Source organism: Protopterus annectens, chromosome 2.part0 (genome assembly GCF_019279795.1).
Source record: "Protopterus annectens isolate FY-2018-M chromosome 2.part0, PAN1.0, whole genome shotgun sequence".
In the NCBI taxonomy this organism is placed as follows: Eukaryota; Metazoa; Chordata; order Ceratodontiformes; family Protopteridae; genus Protopterus; species Protopterus annectens.
This window is the reverse complement of record NC_056728.1, coordinates 497,902,956-497,929,300: the sequence shown is the minus strand read 5'-3', so window position 1 is coordinate 497,929,300 and position 26,345 is coordinate 497,902,956.

Here is a 26,345-nt window from a genome sequence, read left to right as displayed (position 1 = left end):
TAATCTCAATCCACCTAACGTTGAAAATAGTTTGAAATTAAAATACCTGTCTTAGGCCATATAGATTCTATCTTAAAGTCCTCAATGCAGCCATTGACAAAAGTCTGTGAGAAGCTGTCTACATTGTCTTTGGGGTGAATTAATTTCTACTCTGGAAGGGTGAAGGTTTGAATTTGTTTTATGACTTCCATAAACTGCAATAGATCAGAGGAACTCTATGTGTGTGTATTATTGACACATATGTGCTACATCCTGGCAGTTTCTGGCAATGGTGGTAGCATGGGAACCAGAAGTAAGATGACCAGATGTATGTGATGTCAATCTGTAATCTAGAAAAAAATAATGCTGAAATGATTTCAGCCTTTGTCACAGCTCAGACCAGCAATCAGGAAGATAATCAATCTGGTGATGGGCAGCCCTCAGAAACAGGATACTTCATCTTTTCCTTACAGGACTTAAAAATCCATCTGGAGTTAAAGAGACTTAAATTGGAGGCCAAACATTTGGAATTAGAATCATCAGAGAGACTGCAGCATTTAAAGGTCGAAGTAGAATCAGCAGAGAGACTGTGGAGTTTAGAGGAGTCTGAAGAAAATGAGAAACCGCTTCAACATGAGAAGAAGATGTTGACTCTTTGCCAATGTAATGGAGGTAATGGGGAAGGGAATAACTGAACCCCAAAGGCAATAAAGATCAATGCATTTCTTCTACAGTTTACAGATGGTGATAATTTTGATGAGTTTTATTCAATTATTTGAAATGGTGTGTAAAAAGTATAATGCTGACCAAGGGCTCTGAGTATGGTTCCTGATCCCCTTACTCCACGGTAAAGCTGTAACTGCTGTTTCTAAATCTTCTGATATTGATTGTTTAAACTATGATAAAGTAAAGAGATGTTTATTTGAATGTTTTAAGTTAACACCTGGAGCTTAAAGAAAAAGTTTTGTGCGCATAGACACAAGGCAGATGAAACTGTGAGTGATTATGCTGCTGAGTTAAGCACTTATTTTCATAGGTGGGTGAGTAGGTGCCAGGTCGCCACTTTTGAAGGTCTGGCAGACCTTTTGTTGAGGGAACAAGCCCTTAGCACTTTGCCTGAGGACATGAGAATCTGGTTGGCAGACCATGAGTGTAACTCTGCTGATGAGCTGGAGAAAAGGGGATCTCTACATAGCAAGCAGGGCATCACTGCATCAGAAGGGGATACCCAGTGCTGCACATGGATATATAGGGAGCCCGTGGTGGGCAACCTAAACCACCCCAACAGAGTCCATCAGGAATAGGAAGAAGCCACTAGTTCAGGTACATAGCCACGATCAAGGGTTAGATGTTTTAAATGTAAACAGTGGGGCTATGCATCATATAGATGTTCACAGAGGCAGGGTGGGGAAAAAAAGGTGGGGGATCCAGCAAGTGGGAATAACAGTATGCCAGTGGTAAGTTGGAGACAACAGGGGTACCAAGCTATCACCAGAGGTTATATCCTATCTTAGTTGATGGAAAATAGGCCACTGCTAAGACAAACACAGCCTCTGACATAACCATTGTTAAGCCTGCAGTGGTTAATGAGGAGAGTGTTTACTTGGGCAATCCATTCCAGTCAGAGATTTAGGAGGGACATTCCAAATGCCTTTGGCCAGGGTTCACCTTGAGTGGGAGGTAGAAAAGGAAGCAAGCAAGTAACTGTGTTTGAGGATATCCCTGCAGATGTCCTGATAGGGAATGATTTTGATAATGCAGTACCTTGTCTGCATGCACTTACACACAGTCAGGAATGGAGACAAGCATGTGGGTCTGGTAGCTGGGGGAGACCCAGACAGATCCCACACCTGAAGCCGGGGCTAGTGAAGTGGCTAATTCAGGGAGGGAGTTACCCTGTAACAGTGAGCCTGAAGGTGAGTCACAGCTGCTGGTAGGTGCTGATGTTACCTTGGTCAGAGTATCTGCAAGGGCAGAGGTGAGTGGTATTACCCAGGCCAACAGTGAGGCACCGCTGTCAGAGGATACCAGATTTCTTGTAGAAGGGGATCTGGGAAGAGTTACAAAGATAAAGTTGAGACAGGCTCAGCTCTTGGACCTACACGAAGAGGACTGAGGGAGGTAGCTAGGGAGCCACCTGATTCTTAAGGAAAAGTGGAGTCTGTATACTTGAAGAAAGGGTTAGTGTATAGAGAGTGGACCCCTGAGGGAGGGCTAGAGTAGGAGGTAATACAGCAGTTGGTACTGCCTAGAGCCTACTATCTGGCACTTCTAGCCATAGCCCATGACATTCCTTTTGCAGGTCATATGTGCATAAACTGTACCAAAAGACATATTATGCAGAACTTTTATTGCCTGGGATTGCAAGGGATATAACAGGGTACTGCAGGACCTGTGAGCTGTGCCAAAACATAGGCAAGGCAGGAGACAAAGTTAAGGCTCCTTTGATGCCTTTGTCTGTGATTGAGGAGCCATTTCAGAGGGTAGCTCTGGATATTGTGGGGCCTCTGAGTAATCCAAGATCTACAGGGAAGCAGTATATCCTGGTGGTAGGAGAGTATGCTACTAGATACCCAGAGGCAGTAGCTCTGTCCTCCATGAAGGCAGAGAAGGTGGCAAATGCTTTGCTAGAGATTTTCAGCAGGGTAGGTTTCCTAAGAGAAATACTGACTAACAGAAGTGCCAATTTCATGTCAGACCTTCTGGCTTATCTGTGAAAACACTATGGGGTGAAGCTCCTAAAAAAACACCCCCCTACCATCCTCAGACTAATGGTCTTGTGGAGAGGTTAAACTTTATACTAAAGACCATGCTAGGAGCATTTGCAGACCAGTTTAAGAGGGAGCAGGGCAAATATTTGCCCCACCTGCTGTTTGCGTACAGACCATATTAGGAGCATTTGCAGACTAGATTAAGAGAGAGCAGGACAAATATTTGCCCGATATGCTGTTTGTATACGGAGAAGTACCCCATGAATCCACAGGTTTTTCACCCTTTGTGTTGCTGTATGGGCATAGGGTGAGGGGGCCTTTAGAATTGATTCACAATAAGTGGGAGGTTGAGTGTGAATCCCACAAGGAGTCTGTTGTGGCATATGTCCTGAACCTCAGGACAGGCTTAGGGAGCTCATGGGCTTGGGCCCAAAAGCAAAAAAAAATTCTGATATGGCAGGAATGCTGGAGCCCGAGAGTTTGCTATGGGACAGTAAGTTATGGTTCTCATTCCTATCAGACACAGTAAACTGCAGGCAGCTTGGGAGGTACTCTTTCAAGTGGTGAGGAAGGTCAGTGATGCTAGCTACATGGTAGAACTGCTAGGTAGGAGGCAGAGGCACAAATTGTACCATGTTAACATGATGAAGCCTTACCATAGTAGGGAGGCCATGGTGCTGAATATTTGCAGAGGGAGGCTGGAGGAGTTTGAGGGGAATCCATGTTTACATTGAGCCAGCCAGCAAAATGCAAAGTTAATAAGGTGAAGCCTAGGGTTGCATGCATATGGCATGACTGCATCACTGTAGTGGGGTCAGAAATGCCAATGCAGATGGGTTCTCATGACAGGGTGTGGGTTAATGTATTCCCAGACAGGCTCATTCCTCTCAAGCAATGTTTCTCCAGGGTCAATTGAGCAAGAAGCTTGAGCCTCCAAAGGAGGGAGAGATGTGAAGATGTGAGATATTGGCAGCTATGCCAGTAGAAGTAGTGGATGTGTAGGATATGCCAGCACGGCTAGCTGGAATTTAGTAAAGAATTATATGTTATTGGAATAGCAAGCTGATTTGTACAGATGCTTGTGTTGAAAAATGTATTTGTAAAGTTGCTTGTGTTAAAAGAATGTACCAACAGTGTGCCCTGCTGTACAGAAAAAGAAATATACATATATTACTGTAACTGTTGAAATGTATATGTTTGGCAGAGGATACTGGAAAAGAAGAGGTTAATCTCAATCCACCTAAATTTTGAAAAAGTTTGAAAATTAAATTACCTGGCTTAGGCCATAAAGATTGTATCTTACTGTTCTCAATGCAGCCAGACAAAAGTCTGTACTTGAAAGCTTTCTGTATTGACTTTGGTGTGAGCTTATTGCTATTCTGGAAGGGCAGAGGAAGCTTTCTCTATTGACTTTGGGGTGAACTTATTGCTACTCTGGAAGGGTAGAGGTTTGAAATTGTTTTATGACTTTCAGAAGCTGCAACATATCTGAACAATACTCTATGTGAGTATATTATTGACACATATATGCTAAATCCTGGCAGTTTCTAGCAGTGGAGGTAGCATGGGAACCAGAAGTCAGATGACCAGATGTATGAGATGTCATTCTGTAACCTAGGACAAAAATGATGTTTAATACTAGCTGAGACTAAAGTCTCATAGCACTCTGTGTTTTTGGAAACTGACAAGGACAGACCCACACCTACTTAATGTTGCCTTGCTCTAGTAAGTGAGCAGGGAATAGTAATTCTTTAGATGAGTCAGGAAACTATACTAAAGTTAGTTAAGTACTGTTTTTCTGCTTCTGTGTGAATCTATTCATCTGTGTTATTTTAATATTTCCCATGACTGAAGCTCTAGTGTTTACTATAAATATATATTTAGTATTTTCATGTTTTTTTTCTTATTTATTATTAAATATATTTAAACTTTTCATTGTGGCTGGTCCCTTAGGGACTATTTTAACCTATGAGAGTACTTCTATTTGGTGACTCTGTGGCCACTCCTGAAAGCCTTACAGCATTGATCCAAAACACTACCATTTGTACTAATATTAATTTCAGTCAGTATAATTGGGTACCTTTGTAAGAGCCTTAGGGTAGCTGGCTTTAGTAAATCTGTACCAGACTTTCCCAGGTGTGTGAGTGTGTGCGCACGTGTGTGTGTGTGTGTGTGTGTGTGTGTGTGTGTGTGTGTGTGTGTGTGTGTGTGTGTGTGTGTGTGTGTGTGTGTGTGTGTGTGTGTGTGTGTGTGTGTGTGTGTGTGTGTGTGTGTGTGTGTGTGCGTGTGTGTGTGCGTGTGTGTGTGTGTGTGTGTGTGTGTGTGTGTGTGTGTGTGTGTGTGTGTGTGTGTGTGTGTGTGTGTATGTATGTGGGTGTGGGTGTGTGTGGATGAAAAGCAAATTGCAAGGAGCTGCTTGGAGTAGGGACACAAAGCAATTGATTCACAGAGAGGGTGCTTGAGGACTTGGCTTGAACACTCAGCTGAGGACTCAGCTCTATAGCTGTGCCAATAGGGAGTCTTACTGGGAACCTGAAGGTAGACAGAGAGAGAAATCCAGACCCTGAACTTAGTGTGTTCCCTGTGCACTCTTACGGGAAATTGTGCTTGATGCAGAGCACTGTATCTGGAAATACTGGGTGTATCTATTCTTGTTCCAAGTCAATGTCCCTGTCCAGTGTTAGTGGTGAGGATTCAGGATCTTTGATTACTGACCCAGAGAGGGGACATCACATCACATACTGCATTAACAAAAGAGTGTAAAAATGCTATTTACTCTCTTCACATCTGTCTGGTACTAGAATATGAAGATTATTACATTTTATGGATTCATGTCAACTCACTACTGGCAGTTTCAATGAGTGTCATTCCCACAAGATGGTTCCACTTATAGCTGCTGTCAGCAAACCAGAGCTTAAACTTCTTTTATAAGGGGACAAATGACTCCCCCTCCTTAAATATATTGAATCCTTGGTTGCCCAAAAGTGGAGAAAAGTGCAAAGTTAAATTTGCAGAAAGCAATTTTCAGTGGAACTATTCGTGATTCACTGAAATTGCAGTCATCCATCATTTTCATGATACATTATGTGATATGATAAGATATATTATATTATATTATATTATATTATATTATTATATTATATGATGTTATACATTCACATTATTGCTTGACTACTTAGTATAACCAAATAGAAACATCAACACTGTAACAACAATGAAGCTGACACTTTTAAGGCATGTCACTGTTATTGCTTATCTGTTTTTTAAGCAGTATTTATTTCTTCTAAGGCTTTACTAACATGGTAGCCATTTCTGGAAAAAAGATTAAGGCACACTAATATATGAAAACAGGAAGTAATTCCTTAATGTGCATATACTCTGGTCCAAGAGCCATGAAACAAGAGATAATGCACCATGCTTACGCCCACTGTGTACAGCAAGGTGACGGAACTACAGTATAGCTGCTGTTTGCACCAAAACATTTAACATGAATTCACAAAATAAGTCACTGCTTCAATAGACAGTCTAAATTCATTTGTGTTGCAGCCTGTCTGTCAGGGCATGTTTTGGTCTGTTAGTCAGTGGGAAAGGAACAGCAAAAGATATCATGAAACATCCAGATAACTACCAGACTTAATGAATAAGGCTCATTCTACAGAGGAAGCAGTAAAAGCTTAAGTCACATTGATGTATCAGCATTCAAGCAAGAGAAATGATATATTAGAATCACTAAACTTCCAGGAAATTGGAATTGGGCAGTAGCAAAAACAAAAATAATGTGATTATTTTAAAATATAAAATTTTCATATCTTTGAGTTGTTCCTCCTCACCCAATAAGTCTGTCCACTCTCCATCGAAGGGCTCATCTTAAAGGTTCTTTTTCTTTTTCACTCAGTGGAGGTGTGGGCTGAGTGATGGGAGTGTTCTGTCATCCACATGGTCTGGGGATTTTTGCTGCCTATACCCTACCTTATGTGCCTAACATAAGCTATTACTGGCTGGCCTTAGGAAATTATGGCATGGTGCCCCCCCCCCCCCTGCCAGGACCTAAGAGGCATGTACTTAACCCTCTATCCTGTCATCCAGCCTGTCTAATCTCCCTATGATCCAGCCTTCACTAGAACTCAGCTGGCAAGATGTCAGCATGTTCCCATCCTCCCTACCAACTCCATCAAGTGCCCAAAGCTGCTAATTGAACTTGAATCTCCTGGGTCTTAGCCAGGGATTTATCCTTCTAAGCCACATGAGTGGCAGCTGTGGAGTGAATAGGCCTTGAGGTGCATACCTGCTCAGCAAGTTAGAAAATGGTGACCATTTCTTGGAGCATAATAGCCTGTTTTCCAGTGTTAGCTGGATGAGCTTCAGACAGTCAAGCAAGTTTGTTTAATGCAAGCTCTAAGCAAGAGACTGGGTGTATGTATATATATATATATATATATATATATATATATATATATATATATATATATATTTATAGGGTTATATGGGGTTAATTGCTTCCCACTAAAGAAGCAGAAAATGAAAAAAAAATATTTTAAAATATATTTTCATTTAAAACATGCACATATGGACAATTGGTATATGAGTGGGAGAATATTATGTGTTTGGGGCAGTAGGTGAGAAGAGCCATCCTGTAATGCTGTTAATTACGATAAAGGAAGGCCGATTGGTCTATGGGAGATGACATCCAGACAAATCACACAGGTTAGTAAACCTGGTAAATATGACAGCGTTCTTGTCCAGTCATACTGAGCTCACTATTGTTTTGTATAGATGATGTACCTAGCATGGCCCCATGCTTATATAGTTTTATCTATGTTTGGTGACTGGGTTAGTCACATTAGACCACTACAACCTATTTTCAGAGGAGACCTGAGATGGTGCTCTTGGTGAATGGCGTCATGTTTTAATATGGCTTAGTTTACTGTGGTGAGATTACATTCTTTGGCACAATACTGCACTGCAGTTAAAGATCTACACTTACCTTTGCCATTCTTTTCATCGGTTGTCTGTCTGTTCAGTCATGGAATAAAGTGTGGCTTCAGGTGCATCTTCCTAACAGGTCTTTTGGAAATTCACAAGAGATTTTTCCAGTCCAAATTTAACTTCATAGAGGCAACATGTTCTCAGAATCACCCTGGAAAGTTTGCATTGCACTGTTCTCAAATTAGCAATCTTAGAATGGAAGTACCAGTTACCTCAAAACACATAAGTATTAAACACAATGCTTCATACAATTTTGCATGAAACCTACTACCTTGACTACATATATACCCTGCGTGTATATACTCAAACAAATTGGGAATTCTGTACTGCCATTTGGTGGGGAGTTTCACCTCCTGCTCCCTCAATTACTTACATATTTTCACACTGGAATCACTCCAACTCAGAAAAAACGTAATCAGACTTACAATGACAAGAGCAATCTCACTTTCTGCACTACTCCTTGATCTTAGAGCAGTATCAACATTAACATTTTGAGCCTAAACAAAATGCTACAATAAGTAATGAGAAAAAAAGACATTACCAGCAAACAACACGTTGAGCCAGCGATAGTTATAGTTAGTACAAAATGAGGAAATGAACCTTGACTAGTGCTGGTGTAAAAGTACCGATATCAGATCTGGGATAGAGTCAAACAAAGATTGATGGACTACTGTAGCTTCCAAGTAATCTGCATGTACTCAGGATTCACTGCAGTATTTGAAAGAGAGGAGCCCCAAAAGAGAGACAGTAACAGTTTAGATGATGCACATATTTTCTGGTGAGGGTCTGCCAGTTGTAAGTCTTCCGTTAGCATTAGTGTTCCTATCTAAGTGACAGCAGGATCTAATACTCACCATATCCCGTGTAACACGTCACTCATGCACTGCCAGGACTGATAAATGAAACAGGCAAAGTCACATAAATATAATAAATTACAGTACATAGCTTGGTTGCAAATACATGGATTAAGGAACAAGACATGATAGAGGTGTGTCTTATTACAGGATATGATGGCAGTGTATCTAGGGAGAGCTTTGAGGCACAAGGTGAAGTGGAGTGCCCAGTGCTGCTGAGAAGTGCTGATAAACCATGATACAGCACATTCTGGAGTTTCTTTATCCTAAAATATACTGCTGAAAACAGTTAAACAAGATAATTTGTATTCACATATTAAAATGTGAAGTTATTCCTTTTCAGTGTAGCATGCATGTATATAATCATTATTTACAGTAGTAATAAAGCACCTTATATAACAAATACCTTCCCTGATCACGTTAAAATCTGGAACGCTATTACCATTATATGCTTACCCAATATAAGTTAAACAAAGCATGTATTTTTGTGTTATCACCTCAGTTGATTTCTTTACAGTATGACAGATCAGAACATCCCCATCTGCAGTTTCCTAACAGACTTGGTTAAGCACCAGTATTTTTGTGGTCGATAGATATATTGCTGGGATGTAGTGGCGGTATGAAGCTATAGCTTATACAGCCACATTTTGTAGGATTGCTGTGTTATCATCCTTTCCCAGGACTCTTTTAACAACTCTAAAGTTGCTCTGTTTGAAAGAAACTGAGAAGTGACAGATTCTTATCTTCACTGTCACTAAATTAGGAAGCAGTGCAGAAATATGAATGCGTGGTTTTCATTTTCCTTCCTGATTTCACCTGTCAAACAACAGTACTGCTGAGGAAATATATAGGTGGTTCATGTTGCATGAATGTGATATACATCTGGTAAAAGCTGTGTAGTGATAATAAAATGTTCTGTTTCACATAGCTAGGATTCATTTCATTGTGTATGCCACTTCCTTCATACATTCCCAAATGTATGTCTGAGGCATGTATCGAAGTGGCATAGCTGTCTGTCTTTCTGTCTTCACACACACACACACACACACACACACACACACACACACACACACACACATGCACACACACACGCGTGCGCGCACACACACACACACACACACACACATATATCATTTATAGAATCTCTCTGTCTCTCTCTTTATATATATATATATATATATATATATATATATATTTGAGTGTTTTCTATTCTGTCTAACATTTATTTGCTCAACATAGTGAAATGTAGGTGCTTTTGTGTGACAAATAAATTGCTGAAGAATTTCTCTTTTGCCAAAATGGGTAAGTGGGTTTGTGTTATGTGTGTGTGTGTGTGTGTGTGTGTGTGTGTGTGTGTGTGTGTGTGTGTGTCTGGGTGTGTGTGTTTGAAGGTTAAGGTTAGAGTAGGGTTAGATGAGGGTACAGATCTTGTGTTTGTGCCAGTGTTTGCAGGTTAGGGTTAAGTAAAGGTTAGGTAAGGGAGCAGATATAGTGTTCAAAGGTTCACAGGTGTGTACTAGGCTAATGACCATTAAGGCCTTTTTAAGCCTAGCTATGCATCCCAAATCTATGACAAGTTCTGCTTCTGTACCATTGATAATTGTAAGCAGCGGCCTGAGAGATTACCATTTTCTGGCTGCCTGTGTCCATTAGAGACATAGGTGCGAAAACAGGGGTGCATTTCCTGTTTCCCATTCAATTGTCCAAGTTTTACTTGAATTGGGTTAGGGAAGAACTCTGCTTCACATAGATTGGGAACCTGTTCTAGAGAAGGGGTAGTCTCTGGGATACATACCTGTCTCTCCAGCAGGTCATATTTATATCAGAGACAAGGTTTAAGTCTTTAGAACAAGTAATTTTGATGCTGTTTGTTTTGCAGATAAATAGGTGGTCCATCGTATTGGGGTCCGAAAATGTCAGGAATAGATTTCCCCTCAACACCCTATAGAATGTTAACAAGTTCGACACTGATAGATCAACTTTGCTAATGCCGTCATGCTATTACATATGCACTGATCAATGGTCTCAGTGCATGCAAAAATTTGCATAAACAGATGAAAGCATATTTTTTATATATAATAATTCTGAGGTCTCATAGTCATGTTCATCGGTGTGTATTAAGCTAATGGCCCTGGAGCCTTTACAAGCCTAGCCCATAGGATTACCCTGGCATCGTGCCACACAACCTTAGTTCCTAGTGCCTCTGTCGCGTAGAGCCACTGGAGTGATCCCCGGGGTGAATTTTCTATTTCCCATCCACTCATCAAGATTTCTCTTGAAGAGGGCCAGTGAAGTGCTCTGTTTGACATGTATGGGAAGTATATTCCATAGCATGGGCAGTCTCTGTGTTATGAACCTGTCCCTCCAGCATGTTCTGTTGATTGTGGTAATGAGGTTGAGGTCTCTGGAGTGTGTGGTGCAGAGGGACTGGGATTTCTTTAGATGTAGCATTTTTAAAATAGCTGGGTCAGACGTGGCTTTGTAAGTCAAGCAGAGATTACCTCTAAGTAGGTAATATGAGACAGAGAATAGTAGGAGATTTTTGAGTCTGTCCATATAGGACAAGTGTTTAAGACTTAGGATCCGCTTTGTGAGGTACTTTTGTGGCCTCTCCAGTTGTTGGAAGTGTTTAGTGAGGTACATGCCAAATGGGCATTGTACTTGATGATTGGCCTAATGAGGGAAGAGTAGAGGGAGACAATGACCTCTTTCTTCCTGGATGCAAAACCCTTAGTAATGAGATGCGCCACATACTAGGACTTTCTGACCACAGTGGCAACGTGGTAGTCAAAAGAGAGGTTGCTGTCAACCTGTGTTTCCAGATCTCTTATAATACCTTCTGTGTTCAGTGGACTACCATCAATGTGGTAATTCAAGGGAACTGGGTTTTTCCCAAAGAGGATGAAGACACATTTTATGGCATTGAGCTTAAGGCCATGGTTCTGACACCAGTCGTTGGTGTCATTGAGGCCTTTCTGTAGGATGTCAAAATTACTTAGGGAGTTAATAATAGCTCCTAACTTGCAATCATCTGCAAACTTTGTCAGCCAGCGGCTCTTCATGTTGGCCTGGACTTCAGAGAAGTAGATACCAAACAGGAGAGGACCCAGGACCGAACCCTGTGGGACTCCAGTCGTGACTGGTCAGCAGTCTGACTTGGAGTCAGCTACTTTCACACTGTGGGTTCTATCTGTGAGCCAGTTTGCAACCCCCCCCCCTAGTGATATAGGGGTTGATGCCTAGCTTAGTAAGTTTTGCTATGATTCCTGAGTGGGGAATGGTATCAAAGGCCTTGGCCAGATCAAGGTAGGCTGTACGAACCACCTTACCTTCATCCACAGCTCTGATGACTGACTCAAAAAAGCCAACCAAGTTGAGCAGGCATGATCTACCCTTTACAAAACCAAACTGTGTAGGATCCAGAGTTTGGAGATTCCTTATATCCTTGTTTATTAGGTCCATGATAATGTGTTCCATAGCTTTGCATATCAGACTCGTCAGGCTAATGGGGCGATAGTTCCCAGGGTCTGTAGTCGCTCCTCCTTTGTGGAGAGGGATGACTGTAGCAGTGCGCCATTCGGTAGGGACAAAGCCTGAGGTGAGGCTGTGATTGAACAGGGCACACAGGTGAGCTGCCAGTTCACTCTGTAGTTCATGTAGAACACAGCCAGGGGTACTGTCAGGTTTCAAAGAAGCTGTATTCTTGGCCTTGGACAGTGCTGTTTTAACCTGTGCAGCAGTAATACTGGGTGCCTGGCAATCTACTGGTATTGTGATTGATTTTTGTTTGGGAGGAGGGGTAAAGTTAGCATTGAATCTGTCCACCGGTATATTTGCAATATCTGTTGGCCCGGTATAGGAGGTACCATTGTGCAGTAGCTCAGAGCAAATCTGGGTATTGCCATGGAGATTCTTTACATAACTATAAAAAGCCTTGTGGTTATCTTTACTATCTGCTGCAATTCTGTTTTCATACCTAGCGTTAGAGGATTTGATGAGGGATCTCAACCTTTTGTTGAGGCTGATTAGGGAGTTTTTCCAGTCTTGGGACTTCACCTTATTCTGCATCAGTTTCCTACTTCTGTTGTACAGTTTGTTTATGGCAGGGGACCACCAGATTGGCTTCCTTTTTTTTGAAGAGAGCATCTTAGTTCTGTGGGTATGGCGAGATACATGCATTTATGTACATGTTCGTACAGTGCATTGGTGTATGATTTAGTGGTCATGCAACTATTCTCCATTTGCATGGGTGCCGTGAAGTTAGTCACCTCTGTTTTTAGGAGCCCAAAGTTAGCTTTGGAGAAGTTTTTCATGGTGGTTACCTTTGTTGGGGGGGGTGGGAGGGATGTGGATTTCCAAGGTGATTAGCTTGTGATTGGATCTAACCAGGGAGGAGTTGACTACTGGTGTAGAGCAACAGCCGCCCATGTTAGTAATGACCAGGTCAAGGATGTTGCTACCTCTAGTGGGGGTAAGAATGAGCTGGTCCAGGGCATTGGAATTAATGAATTCCAGAAAGCATTGGGCAAGTGTATTGGTACATGAATAGTTTTCCCAGTTAATGGAGGGGTAGTTGAAGTCACCCATTATAAGAGTGTTAGGTTGGACCCTAATATTCTCCAGGGTGCTTAGGAATGTGGAGTGTGAATCTTGGGACATGGTTGGGGACCTATAGCAGGCTACAACCTGAATTGCTGTCTTACCCAGTGTTAGCTGCACCTGAAGTATCTCAGATGCATTATGTTGGGCTACCAGTCTGGAGGCGTGCACATCCTTTATGAATATGGAAACACCACCACCTTTGGAGCTTCATTCCAAGTTCTGGGGCTGAAAGGTGTGGAATGAGTTGCAGCCTCGTAGTGCAGGGGTGCTTTCTGCTGCCTTGAGCTAGGTCTCTGTTACAGCACAAATGTCGATGTTCTCCATTTTAAGGAGCACTTTGAGTGAGTGCATTTTGAGATTTAGACTTCTAGCATTGAGCAGCATGACCCTCAAATTGCATTTGTTTGTAGCTGTTACAGTGGTAATTTGGTCTTTGGAACACTGCCTAAAAAAGGCACTATAGGGGTGGCAAGAGCCTTGGCCAGTATGCAGAAGTCCAGGGATACAAAGCATCGAGGTCTGTCAGTCATGTCATCCAAGGCAGACAGATAGTGGATCCCCTTAGAATGACACCAGAAACTTAGCCAATTGTTGAAATCAATCATTTTCTGCTTGTACTGTGGTATCATTCAGGGAAAGGACATATTTCCCTACTCCAAGACTTGTACAAACTCACACACCTGTCAATCATTTGCTTATTCAGTCAAATTTTGTCAGCTGAGCAGATAAGGCAGAGTTGATTATTTTCAGTTCACTTTTAAATATTTATATATATTACATACAAGCTGTCAAAAGACAATTTGTCAAACAGGGAAAAAAGCTGCTACAACTGGTAGAATGTGCCAGCTTTTTTTTCTGTGCAACAATCCAAAGAATGCAAGTATAGGGCTATGAGGGGGTCTGCATAGGGCATGTTTCTTATGCTCTGTATTCTTTTAGTGAATAATCTCTGTGAACATTCCAGTTGTTTGATGAGCTTGGTTAGGTATATACTAAAGGGGGCATTGTACTCAATGATAGGTCTGATGAATGCTAAATACGGTCGAACAATGACTTCCTTGGACCTAGATGCCATACCTTTGTTTATAAGTTGCACAACATAGAATGATTTCCTCACTACTGTAGACACATGATGTTCAAAGGCTAGATTATTGACTATGTGTGCCCCCAAGTCCCTGACTACTAGGTCGACTCTTAGGAATGTGTTGTCAATTTGATGGTTACCAGTGGTGGATGACTTCCTGAAGGATACTATTATCCATTTATTGGCATTTACTTTTAGTCCATGACTCTGACACAAATTATTTGTATCAGCCCTTCCTGAAGAACATTATTGTCAGTGGGAAATTGTATGAATGCTCCTAATTTGTTCAGCCAGAGGCTCTTAACATTGGCCTTGACTTCAGACAACTAAATCACAAAAAGAAGCTGTCCCAGGACAAATCCTTAAGGGACTCTGCTTGTGACTGGCCTCTTTGCAGAGGTGGACTCCCCAGTTTTAACTTCCTGGACCCTGTCTGTGAGCCAGCTGTCTGTCCTGGTGACATAAGGGTTTATACCTAATCTCTTGAGTTTGTTAGCGATGTCTGAGTGAACTGTTTTTCCTTCATCCATTGCTTTGGTAACCTTCTCAAAGATGTCCTCCAGGTTGGATAGGCATGACCTGTACTTAAAAATAACAAACAGGGTTGTGGCCAGTGTCTGGAGGTTAGAGTCTGTTAATGTGTGTGTGTGTGTGTGTGTGTGTGTGTGTGTGTGTGTGTGTGTGTGTGTGTGTGTGTGTGTGTGTGTGTGTGTGTGTGTTTGTGTGTGTGTGTCTCTGAGTCTGTATTGTTTAGTGATAGTGTTACAAAAGAGTTTTTTTTTTTTTTTTTTAAGGAAAGGTGTAAGGTTAAGAGCAGGGTTATGGATAGGGTTAGCATGCAATATTAAGTTGGTGCAGAGGGACCCCTGCCAATAACCTTAACCCTAGCCTTAATCCTAGACCTTCCCTTAAAAATCCTTTCCTTACCTTAAAAAGCCCTTTCCAAATCACAAACATTATTCAGACAAACATAGGTTTCAATGTTATGGTTTAAAGGTTACAAAAATATATATTTTTTTCTATCTTAAATTGGCTCTATATTTGTGTTTTCATTATTGTAAATGTTTGATGTGTTTTGTTGATCTATTAATGTGTGATATTTTGACTCATTCATTTAGAATAAAATTATTTATATGGATGGTATGTGATTTATAGCTGCACACATTTCATGTTGTGCTGAAACGCTGGTGTTTTTCATTGTTAGTACAGTTGGTTGAATTATGTATCAGTCGAAATGTATTAAATCAACTGTTACATAATTCAAGGGTCTTAACTCTTTCTTTGTGTTTGTGTGACCTTGGAGTTAGTATATTGATTTTTCAGGGTTGTGAGGGCAAATTTCCATGTAAAATTTGTTTTTCATTTTACTTTCTGTAATTGTAAATGTAACCTAAAGGTTTACATTTGTGATTACTTTTTTCGATGCAACTGCTGTGGTGCAGCTGTTAGCATTGTCACATCACAGCAAGAGGTTCTTCGGTTCCATTCTCGCCTAGAGTGCCTTCTGCATAGAGTCTGCATGTCTTCCCGCTGGTCGGTTGAACTTCAAAGACATGCAGGTAGGTGCATGTGTGAGCCTTCTGGGAAGGCTGGGCATCGAGCTGGCTACGTGGCACTGTAAAAATCTCTACTGACAATCATGAGCAGAGCAGTGATCTGCTGTGGTGATCCCTAACCAGGATAAGCCAAATGATAACAGCATTACTTTTTTGATGATTTTTAATGGCAATTAATTGTAATCGCCAATGAATTTGTTTGATGTTTTGTGTATCAGTCAAACTCATCAGTGATTATTTATTATAGATCATATACTGTATATATATATATATATAGATATAGATAGATAGATACTTATATGGGTAGATGACAGTTGGTCAAGAGTGCCAGTTTCTAAAGACAAAAAAACTGGAACACCTGATTGAAAATCAGCTGATCATGTGTACTGTTTTTCTTTTGTGTGAGATTTCAGTACAGTGGGGTTCAGGAAATTTCCCCTTTCCCACTGTATTATGATCTTGGAACTGGTTTGTATAATTACCAGGGGATGTGAGGGTGCAGGGGTCTTACCTCCCTGCAAAAAAATAAAAATAAAAAAGCATTTAACCTTGGTCTTGCCTCCCTGCAAAAAATAAAAATAAAAAACATATTTAACCTTGATTTTCTGAGTTTTTTGATCAGTTGGTGATCACCCAGTTGTATTCCATCACTTATCATGCAACAAGCTGATTTTACAATACATACATTCCATATCTCATTCAAGCCTATAGCCCCTTTTGGTATATTGCCAGTTAAATCCTGTAGCTTCTTATGGTATCCAGACCTGTTTTGTGCCTTGCTTCTTTAACTTAGTGACTTACAAGCTAATAATAGTCTGTATTAGAAAAGACAAAGTGTATTCTCCGGTTCGATCCTCGGCTGGGGTGCCTTCTGTGTGGAGTCTGCATGTCCTCCCTGTGGTCATGTGGGTTTCCTCCAGGTGTTCCGGTTTCCTCCCACATCCCAAAGACATGCTGTATGTGGATTGGACACTCCAGATTGGCCCTAGGTGTGAGTGTGTTCATGTGTGTGCCTTCCGTGGAAGGTTGGGCGCCGGGCTGGCAACTCGACACTGTAAAACTCCACTGCCAATCATGAGCGGACAGTTGATCTGCTGTGGCGACCCCTAAATGGGAAAAGCCGAAGGAAGAAGAAGAATTAGAAAAGACAAAGTGTAATTAACAAAACGACATTAAGATTGTTAACCTAGGATGTCCTGCATAGAGAAATGGATCCCTGTTGGCTACTTATTATTCATATTTTCATATTTATGTTCATATGTTAATAACTGAGAAACCTACATGTTGTTGAATCCCATTGTGTGAAATGCCATTGTGGGAGGCAGAAAATTGATTACCAGTTTCTATTTATATCACAATAGGCTGGAGATGCTGCTAGCTGTTTGTTAGTAATTATGATAATAAACAATATTTCCATATGTATTTAATACTTAAAAAAATAAGTGAGTTACAAACTATTGAATAGCTTCAGGTAAAGCCATAGACATAGCTGAAAAATGTCATTGATATTTGCACAGTAAGTTGTACATTTTGAGAGATATTCCATTTTATTTTTTAACTAATTATACGATTAAGCATATGTTTTCCTATTTCTGTAAATATCTCAATAAACATGCCCTCATAGTGGAATTTCTTGTTATCATGTGAAAGTTTACACCTGGTGACAAAAGTGAACTAACAACATATGTCTAGGTTGTGCAGTTACCAAGCTATAATAAACAGTCAAATGAACGAAGAAACATCAGTGCAGTTTCTTCCCAGTAGCAAGATTTATTAAATTGTTGAGTGCTTTCGTATAAACTTCTTCAGAACATTGAATGAATAAAAAACACACCCATATATACCCCTAATTACAAATCACATGTAAAAAGGACCAATCAAATAAAAATTCCATCACAGGTAATTACATTCCATAAAATTTCAGTTTCAACAAAGCTGAACTAGAACAAGATTCATTGATAATGGGGTGTTTACAAGCATTAAGTAGTAACTACCACATTAGTTCTTTTTTATCCAGATGTTCCTCAATAATCCATCCCTGAGCATCTTTTTAACTTGTTCTATAATTAAAAAATTAAAACTGTGAGTTACATTTTTCTCTATGTGTCTGTATAAGGCATTTGTAGTTTTTTTTTATTTTTAACATCTGAGACATGCTCATATACTCGTGTCTTAAATTTCCTACTACTCTTTCCAAAGTAAAATGCAACACATTGGTTACACTGTGCTAAATACATGATATTTGATGTGTTACAAGAATAATTGCCTTTTACATGATAAATGCAATTATTTATAGTGAAAGTATCAGCAATATTGATATATTGACATGAAGAAACATGTTCCACATTTTTTGTACCAGACATATCATTATTTGGAGAACTACTCAATCTCCTTTAAAAATAATTCTTAAAAGATCTTCCTTTTTTATATACAATCAAAGTTTTTTCACTTAACTTTTCCGCCAAGTCACCATCAATTAAAAGCATTTCACAATTCTTACATTAACAGTCATATATTTGATGGCTATCCACCGTGAAGGTTGTAATAAAACTGTTTCTGAAATTGTTGTTACTACTTGGTTCAACTATGGGGTGCACTACTATCCGGTTTTCCTCATCAGGGCCATCCCCTCTGAGAACAGGGGTATAAAAAACACTATTTCTTTTAGATAAAACCTCCTTGTATATATTCTTTAAAAACCGTTCAGGGTACTCTCTTTTTCAGAACATGTCAAGTACATACTCTATTTCTACAAAAAACATGCCCGTATTTGAGACCATTCTGGCCATATGCACCAATTGGTCCTTAACAACAGCCTTCTTTTGATGCCTGGGATGCCAACTTGAGAAGTGTAAGCATGTATTGGAAATTATAAATGATTCTCCTTGGTGGAAACAGTCAAATGAGTGATTGGCACAACATCGGACGATAAAAGCTCAAAGAACAAAGTGGAGACACAACAGTGAACAGTACAGGGTCTGTTTTTTTGTGGGATTGTGGCACAATGGAACCGGGGTATTGGTACTTTCCCCACTATGGTGAGATTTCACAGTTAATATATATATTTAACAGAGAGTGGGGGGGGGTCTTGCCCCCTACAAAAAAAAACCTAGTGTTTTTGTTTTGTGTTGTTGTTGTCAATATTCTTCTTTAGGCATTACATCTTTTGATCTTTTGTGGCTCGATGGTGTGCAAATCACACATTTGCGCATTAGACAATATAATACAAACCCAATATATTATAGCATTTATGGAAAGACTGTGAATCTGCTATTAACACTAACGCCTTATTGATAACCTTGTTATTTGTAAAGTTTTAATAGCCTTTATTGTCCACAAACTATTTCCATCTGTTTATCTTATGCTTTTTAAGTTGATTTTTCAGAAAATACTCTGGGATATAAGATTAAGTGTGGGCTTCTTGAGGTGTGACATTCCACATAACATAAGGGTTAATGAAATAAATACATATGCATATGCATGCATGAGCTTATGGCAAACTATCAAAGTGAACATTGAATTATGTCCTCTCATATCAAATATATCAAATGAGAGAATTCCCAAAGTAAGCCATTTTAAAAAAATGCAAGTTTTTTTTTTTTTTTTGCAGTGGGAAAGCCTCCCCCCCATACCCCACATGCCAACTAACTTAAATATACCAACTCTGAGATTGCTCAATATTTGAGAGTTGGAAAAATTCCCCTATATCCAATTTTTAGTGATCTCATTGAAACACTGCTGCTCCAGTCCCTTCTCTTTGAACTGCATTTAATTTGATAAGATTACTTTGAAAAAAAATACATTGGAAAATAATGCAGTTCGACCAAGTATCAGGGATCCATATATTTATAAGGGTGTATTGATACAGAATGAAACACCTAAACCTTGATGTTAACAAGATCAATGGTGATAGATCAACTTTGCAAATGCCATCACGCTACTACATATGCACCAATCAATGATCTTGATGCATGCAAAAACTTTATGCACATATATGGTATCACTGAAGAAGGCTATATGCCGAAACCGGTATGATTTTGTCTTCACACTTTATGGTTTAAAAATAAACTGTGTTCTACAGTGCTGGCGTCTTTTTGAAGCATTTCACCAATATCAGAACAAAATTTTCAGATAAGCCTGTGCTCACTGTACTTCGAATATGTCAGCTCATAACAGAGTAGAGTAGCAGCACTGGCGCTCTGTTTATCAGTCACAGCTACTCTATAATTCATGATAACCTGTCGAATAAAGCTTAATAAATAATAACAAAGTTAATGAAGTTATACTATCTCAATGTAAGCTGCATGACATTTCTAAGTAATACATATCCTCAGCAATTCCTGCAGTAAGCCCAAAGACAGCTACAGATGTCTCCGTAAGTCATGTGCTAATAAAGTACACTTGCTGGAAATTATGGATTCTACTGGAATCTTTAAAATTTCCAATACAAATTTAATAAAGGCAAAGGACAAGCATGGCCACTTTGCCAGAGCTAACAGTAGCTAACAATGAGTGCGGGACATGTGTGGGTAATACAGGTAATGCACACACCCAAGGAAACAGGGAGATAGAAAAACAGATGAGGGGTATGGGTGAAGAAGAGGGACACACAGGGAGTATGTTGAAATAAGAAAATCTGAGGGAAAGTCAGCGGGGTATGGTCAATTTTTTTTTTTTGGTGGGAATAGGCCACATATTTTTGTTTTTTGGAGAACAGGAGGAAAAGACAGGGAAAAAAAGAGGAAAAGGCAACACACCAGGTATACACATATAAGAAATATCACAAGACATGACTGACAAAGGTCAGAAATAAACAGTAAGGAAAGGTAAGGTACACAGACAGCATGCTCTACAACATGGGCAACAGAAAGCTGACAAACAGATTAGGGATGAATAATGCAGAAATACAAATGTACCCATGCACTATTATATTATGACATGTTGCAAACTGTGTGGCAGTCATACCTGTATTTGTATGGACGATGGCAGTTGTGTATTGTAGGGTAATAAATAGGAATCACCATACACATTGGATATTGAATACAATACCCAAGCAGTCTGTCAGCACTGCAAGTGCATGCCTAGCAAAAGCACAGATGAGTGCAGAGGATAGAATGGAACATCTAACCATGCACGTGAAAAGCAAACAATCAAGCATGCTAAACAGCAGTACTGCAGCAAAGCAACACAATAGCTGCTACTTATACATGTAGGTGTACACAGCTAAATCAGATGTTTAATAAAATACATATACCACAGACATATGCCATGTCAAAGGCAACTCACAGGTGTTGACGTATATGTATGATCTTCATTGGCCTAACAGGAAACTATTAGACAGCAATGTAAATACACATACACAAATATACGATTAATGCTATATAACAACTATCAGGCTGTGCACATGAAGTCTGACAAATTACACTGGTTAATATCTAACACATAAGTATAACAAGAACAAAGATGTATTGCAAGCAATAACCAGCAAATTGTGTGCATATGTTCTGCATGTGTTTAATGCCCACAGGGTTGGCACAAGTTGAACTTCTAACAAAACAATTACATGAAAATGGACAATAATTCCAAGGAACGTGAACATATACCATGCATATTTGCAAGATATCTCCTATACCTACAAAGGGGGAAGGGAGGTGGACAACACAGGACCACATCAAAGAGAACATGGCAGCAAAGCTACGTAGACAAATGATAAAGCAGGACAACACTATATAAGGGTATAGATTGCAAATACATGTGTGCACCACATAGGGTGGTGTTGAAGTCAGCCTAAGCTACATTGAAGTGAATGGCTTATGTATGTCACATGGGCAGACTACATTGCTAACTTCAACAAAATGGCCATGTATAAATCACACAGACACAGTATTGTGCAATAATCTAACAGCAAGAGATACAGATAAACAAGTTATGAATAAGTATCACATGCATATATATTGTCATGGCAATGTAAAACAACATGTGGAATAAACACCTGTGCAGAAACCCATGGACAGTACCATGTTGAATGAAAGTATAATGTGGAAATGTGTGTCATGCACCCACTGCAACAATATTAAATAAACACACACTGCATTGCAGGTGTCGTCTGGCCGTGTAAAAAATGAACAAACAATTTAATAGAAAAAGTATGAGAAAAAAAAAAAAAAAAAAAAAAAAAAAAAAAAAATTTAAAAGAATATTCTTCAAAAAGGTCTTATCTCATTTCATCATTTTTTTTTTTTTCATTCAAAATACACAGGAACACCATATCATTGGTTGTGGTGGTTGTACATTTAATCGATAATTTGCAAATAAGTTCTAGTCTTCCAGTTCTAATGGATGGGGGCCTCCCTAGGATTGATTGATCACCTGATCTATAACTAAAAATTTAAATGTGTGTGGGATCAGATTCATAAAGAAAGCATTTGCATTTTCCATTTTACTAATACTTGTACTAATGTGTTAAACTCTATCCTTAAGCCTCTTTTTTTTTTTTTTTTTGCCTGAATAGATGTCACAACTGACACACTGCTAAACAAAACCACCATCATAGAGTTAACAGTTGTGTTTCATTCTACAGGTTATCTTATTATTGTTCACTATTGTTGTGAAGCCCACGTCCATGTACCTACATTAATGGCAATTCCCGCATTGCTTCATTCATGCATAAATTGAGTTGAATTTAGTGTTTCGTTTGAGCGGATTTTTAAAACTGGTAACTCTTCTCAAAATAAATTTAGAAGAAGGACCCAATTTCGCTACTAATTATTTGTCTTCCATGAAAATATTCCAGTTTTTGCAAACTATATCTCTAATGTAGCTAAAGTCCAAGTTAAATGTCATGACAAAACCTAGACTAAAGTTACATTCTGAAGCAAAAGCTGTTGTTGACTCCTCTGATTGTATAGTATGTGGGGAATACATTTTACAGTCTGGATTGTGTTTAAAATTGGCCTATAAAAACCATTATGCCTTTTGGACCTGACTTCATCTATTAAGTCATCCAATAATGAGGTTGGGTAGGCTCTTCTCATAAACATTTGTTTTAAAAATTCACATTCATGGTGGAAAACCATTTCAGTAGTCAGCATTCTAGCAGCCCGTACGAGTTGCCCTTTAACCACTGATCTTTTTGGTGGTATGTATGGGCACTTGTGTAGTGCAAGAATGTATTTGAATAAGTTGGTTCCAGAACATTATAGCTTTATATCTCCCCCATATGTGATGTAGCTCATTAGTTAAAACCATAAAAGCATAGCTGGCATTAAAGGCAAACTGATGTGCACATCAGAAATGTAGCACACATTAACTACTATGCTGCCAACATGAGAATAAAATTATATCAGCATACATTGCAGATGTCATTATAACCCCATTTTCAGATGATATGGCCTAAAAGAATTACATAGGAGGAGCATATTAAAAATAATTGCTGCTAGCGAATGGATATTAATACACACAGTACATTCATTATGTCCTATTATCTATACTTATGAATGATTTCAATGGAGGCGCATGTCAGGGCCATTGTATCCCTCACAGACTGGGAGAGTGAAAGGCTATGTTTTACATTCTAAAAGATTGCAGTAGGCATTGTAGGCATTGGAGAACTAAGCAGGGTATAGCAGGAAAGAAAGGGTCAAAGCTCAGTTTGTGCATAAGAGAACAGATATAGTAAGAGGTGCAGATGAATAGAGTTATTTAGCTTCCATTTGAAAGAGCAAGATGGTGATGCTTTCTGTATAGAGCTAGAATAATTAGTAGTAGTAGTAATAATAATAATAATAATAATAATAATAATAATAATAATACCTATTTGTTAACCAGGTATGTCACTGGACATACAATCCCTTTTCAGGGACGACCTTAGAGAAATGTCTGGTTAATTGACTTGCTCAAGGTCACACAGTAGGCATATGCGGACTGAAGGAATGGACATCCTGTACTGCTAGCTGAATACAGCATACTGAGCTAATGGGAATAGTGTTGTTCTTCATAAATGGCAAATGCTTTGGGTACAAGTAGGTTTGAAATGAAGAAATGGCCTTTGGCAGTAAGACTAGTTTTTGCATACAGCCAAATTCATAACGGTCTGCTAAATCAAATGGCCTGACAAGCCATTTCCCCTAGAAAAATTTCAAATTGCAAATTTTAAAAGGTATTCTCTGTAGAGGCAATTCAAGTTTTATGCATGCTATACCTCTCCATCTCTAATCATATTAGTCTGTGACATGTCACATCTTACAGAGGAGAATAACATTCATTTCAGTGACTCTGGATTGCTTAGTCTGTGTTCACTGTAATGATCTCTAACCAGTAATACCACTGCTTTGTTTTTTCCCCTGCAGATTATCCAGCGGAGTGGCAAAGGACAGGGTGGTCTTTCACCCCAGCCCATAGCATTTGAACATGTAGATAATTTAGTTTTGCAACATCTGATTGTAAGACATTTTAGGGAGGATAGCATGTGGATTAATATGAATTATGACCACACTTTCTCCCAGTGAGCATACAATTTTGCCAGTGGTTACTCCCAGACTTATCCAACCTATTGCTTCATTCCCTAATAAAAATTGAATCTTCTGATCTTGATGCAGACAATACTTACATGCTGTCTATTCTAATCAACTCCATCTTAGCCTCCCATCCACTAGACATATTCCACATCACTGCTGGCCCTGGTATGTTTACATCTTAAGAATGTTCTTCCAGCCAATATCAGTATTCTTCTTCTTAAGACTGTTTTCTGGAAATATTATGTTTAAGGCTGCTACTGTTAGTTTACAAACTTTGTTACTTGCATTCTAAACTCTGTCAATGCCCTTCCTTTTCCTTCCGAAAAGCAAGGGAACATTTTCTTGTAAGCACTTCAAATTGTGTTTAATAACTCAAGATGCTGTGTCATCATTATGTCATTACCTCTCTCCCCAAAATCTCCCTTGTCATCAGGCCCTCAAGCTACTAACCAGATATTTACTTTTCCCATTCTTCCTAAGCTTCTAGGAAAAATCTTTTTATTCCCAAATGTTACTAAATGTGTTCCACTGCCAAGGGAGAAATGTGTGCTCAGGAAAAGGCAAAATGCAATTACTATCCTTCTTTCCATCTAACATTAAATTGTTACTAATTCTGATCTTAAGATGCTTACTTGAGGTGTATTTATCTACCTCAGAAGGACTTTGAAGCACTGAGCCATGATGTGGCAGTTAGTGGTGCTATATGAGAGAGGCTTTGGCTTCTTCCTCCATGGCATAACATGTCTGATATGTTGAAGTGTGGAGTCTCCAAACTGACCATGGAAGCTGTGTGTGTGTGTGTGTGTGTGTGTGTGTGTGTGTGTGTGTGTGTGTGTGTGTGTGTGTGTGTGTGTGTGTGTGTGTGTGTGTGTGTGCGTGTGTGTGCGTGCGTGTGTGTGCGTGTGTGTGCGTGTGTGTGTGTGTGTGTGTCTGCGTGTCTACGTGTGTGTGTATGTGTCTGTGTGTGCACATGTGGGTGAGAGAGATGTGTTTGCATCAATAAACATGTTCCATCCATGTCTGCTGTCATCCCTTCTAGCTATTGCTTGTTGACTTTATGTTCTGGCTCCCTTGCAACCCAGACTAAAATAACGACAGCACCAGAGAAAAAATGAATGAATGAATGAATGAATGAATGAATGAATGGGGATTGAAACTCATGGAGAAATACTATGCCTATCCCTAACATAGTTCTTATAATGATGGTAAAGATTTATTATGCTCAAGAGCATTGGAAATTAATAGAAAATTCAATGCCTTTACTAATTTATATTGGTTTCCTGCAATAGGAATTTGGACAGTTAAACAGCACATAGATCAAATTGTTCATACCACAAGAGGCAGTATGGTATTAGCAGGAGATATTAATTGTATTTAAAGGGTGAGGATTCTAACACCACTACAAAGGGAAGAATATCAGCACCTGCTAAAGAATTAAAAAAATATATTGATCTAATCTAAGTTAATGATATACAAGATTTTTCAGATCGAGACTCACTTTTTTTACTCACTACTCACATAGACATGGAACTTAGGCCAGAATTGATGAAGTGTATATATCAAATGACCTAACAAATAGGCTAGATAAGAATAAGGTTATATTGTATCCACTTTCAGACCACAATGCTATAACTTTTGAATTAACCCTAAACTAAAACAACAGCATTTTCATTAAATGCATACCTGCCTATATAACTAACTTGAAGCACTGTAAGGATTATTTTCTAAAAGAATTTAAAAATGTTATGGTTGCCAATTACACAAAAGACACATCTGAGATATATTTATGGGATACGTTAAAAGCATATTTATATGGTAGAATTATATCCTGGTATACTCTAAAGAGAAAACAATACAATGAAGACCTGACTGAATTGCAAAAACAAATAGATAAATTAAAATTAGATAGTCAAAAAACCAACACAAACATGATAAAATATATAAACAAATTGAATGGTAAATACTTAGAAAGCATAAATCATAAAACCATGATCAATCTGGAAAGGATTAAAATATTTAATTATTCAGTTAATCCTAAATACATGCATAAGATGGCC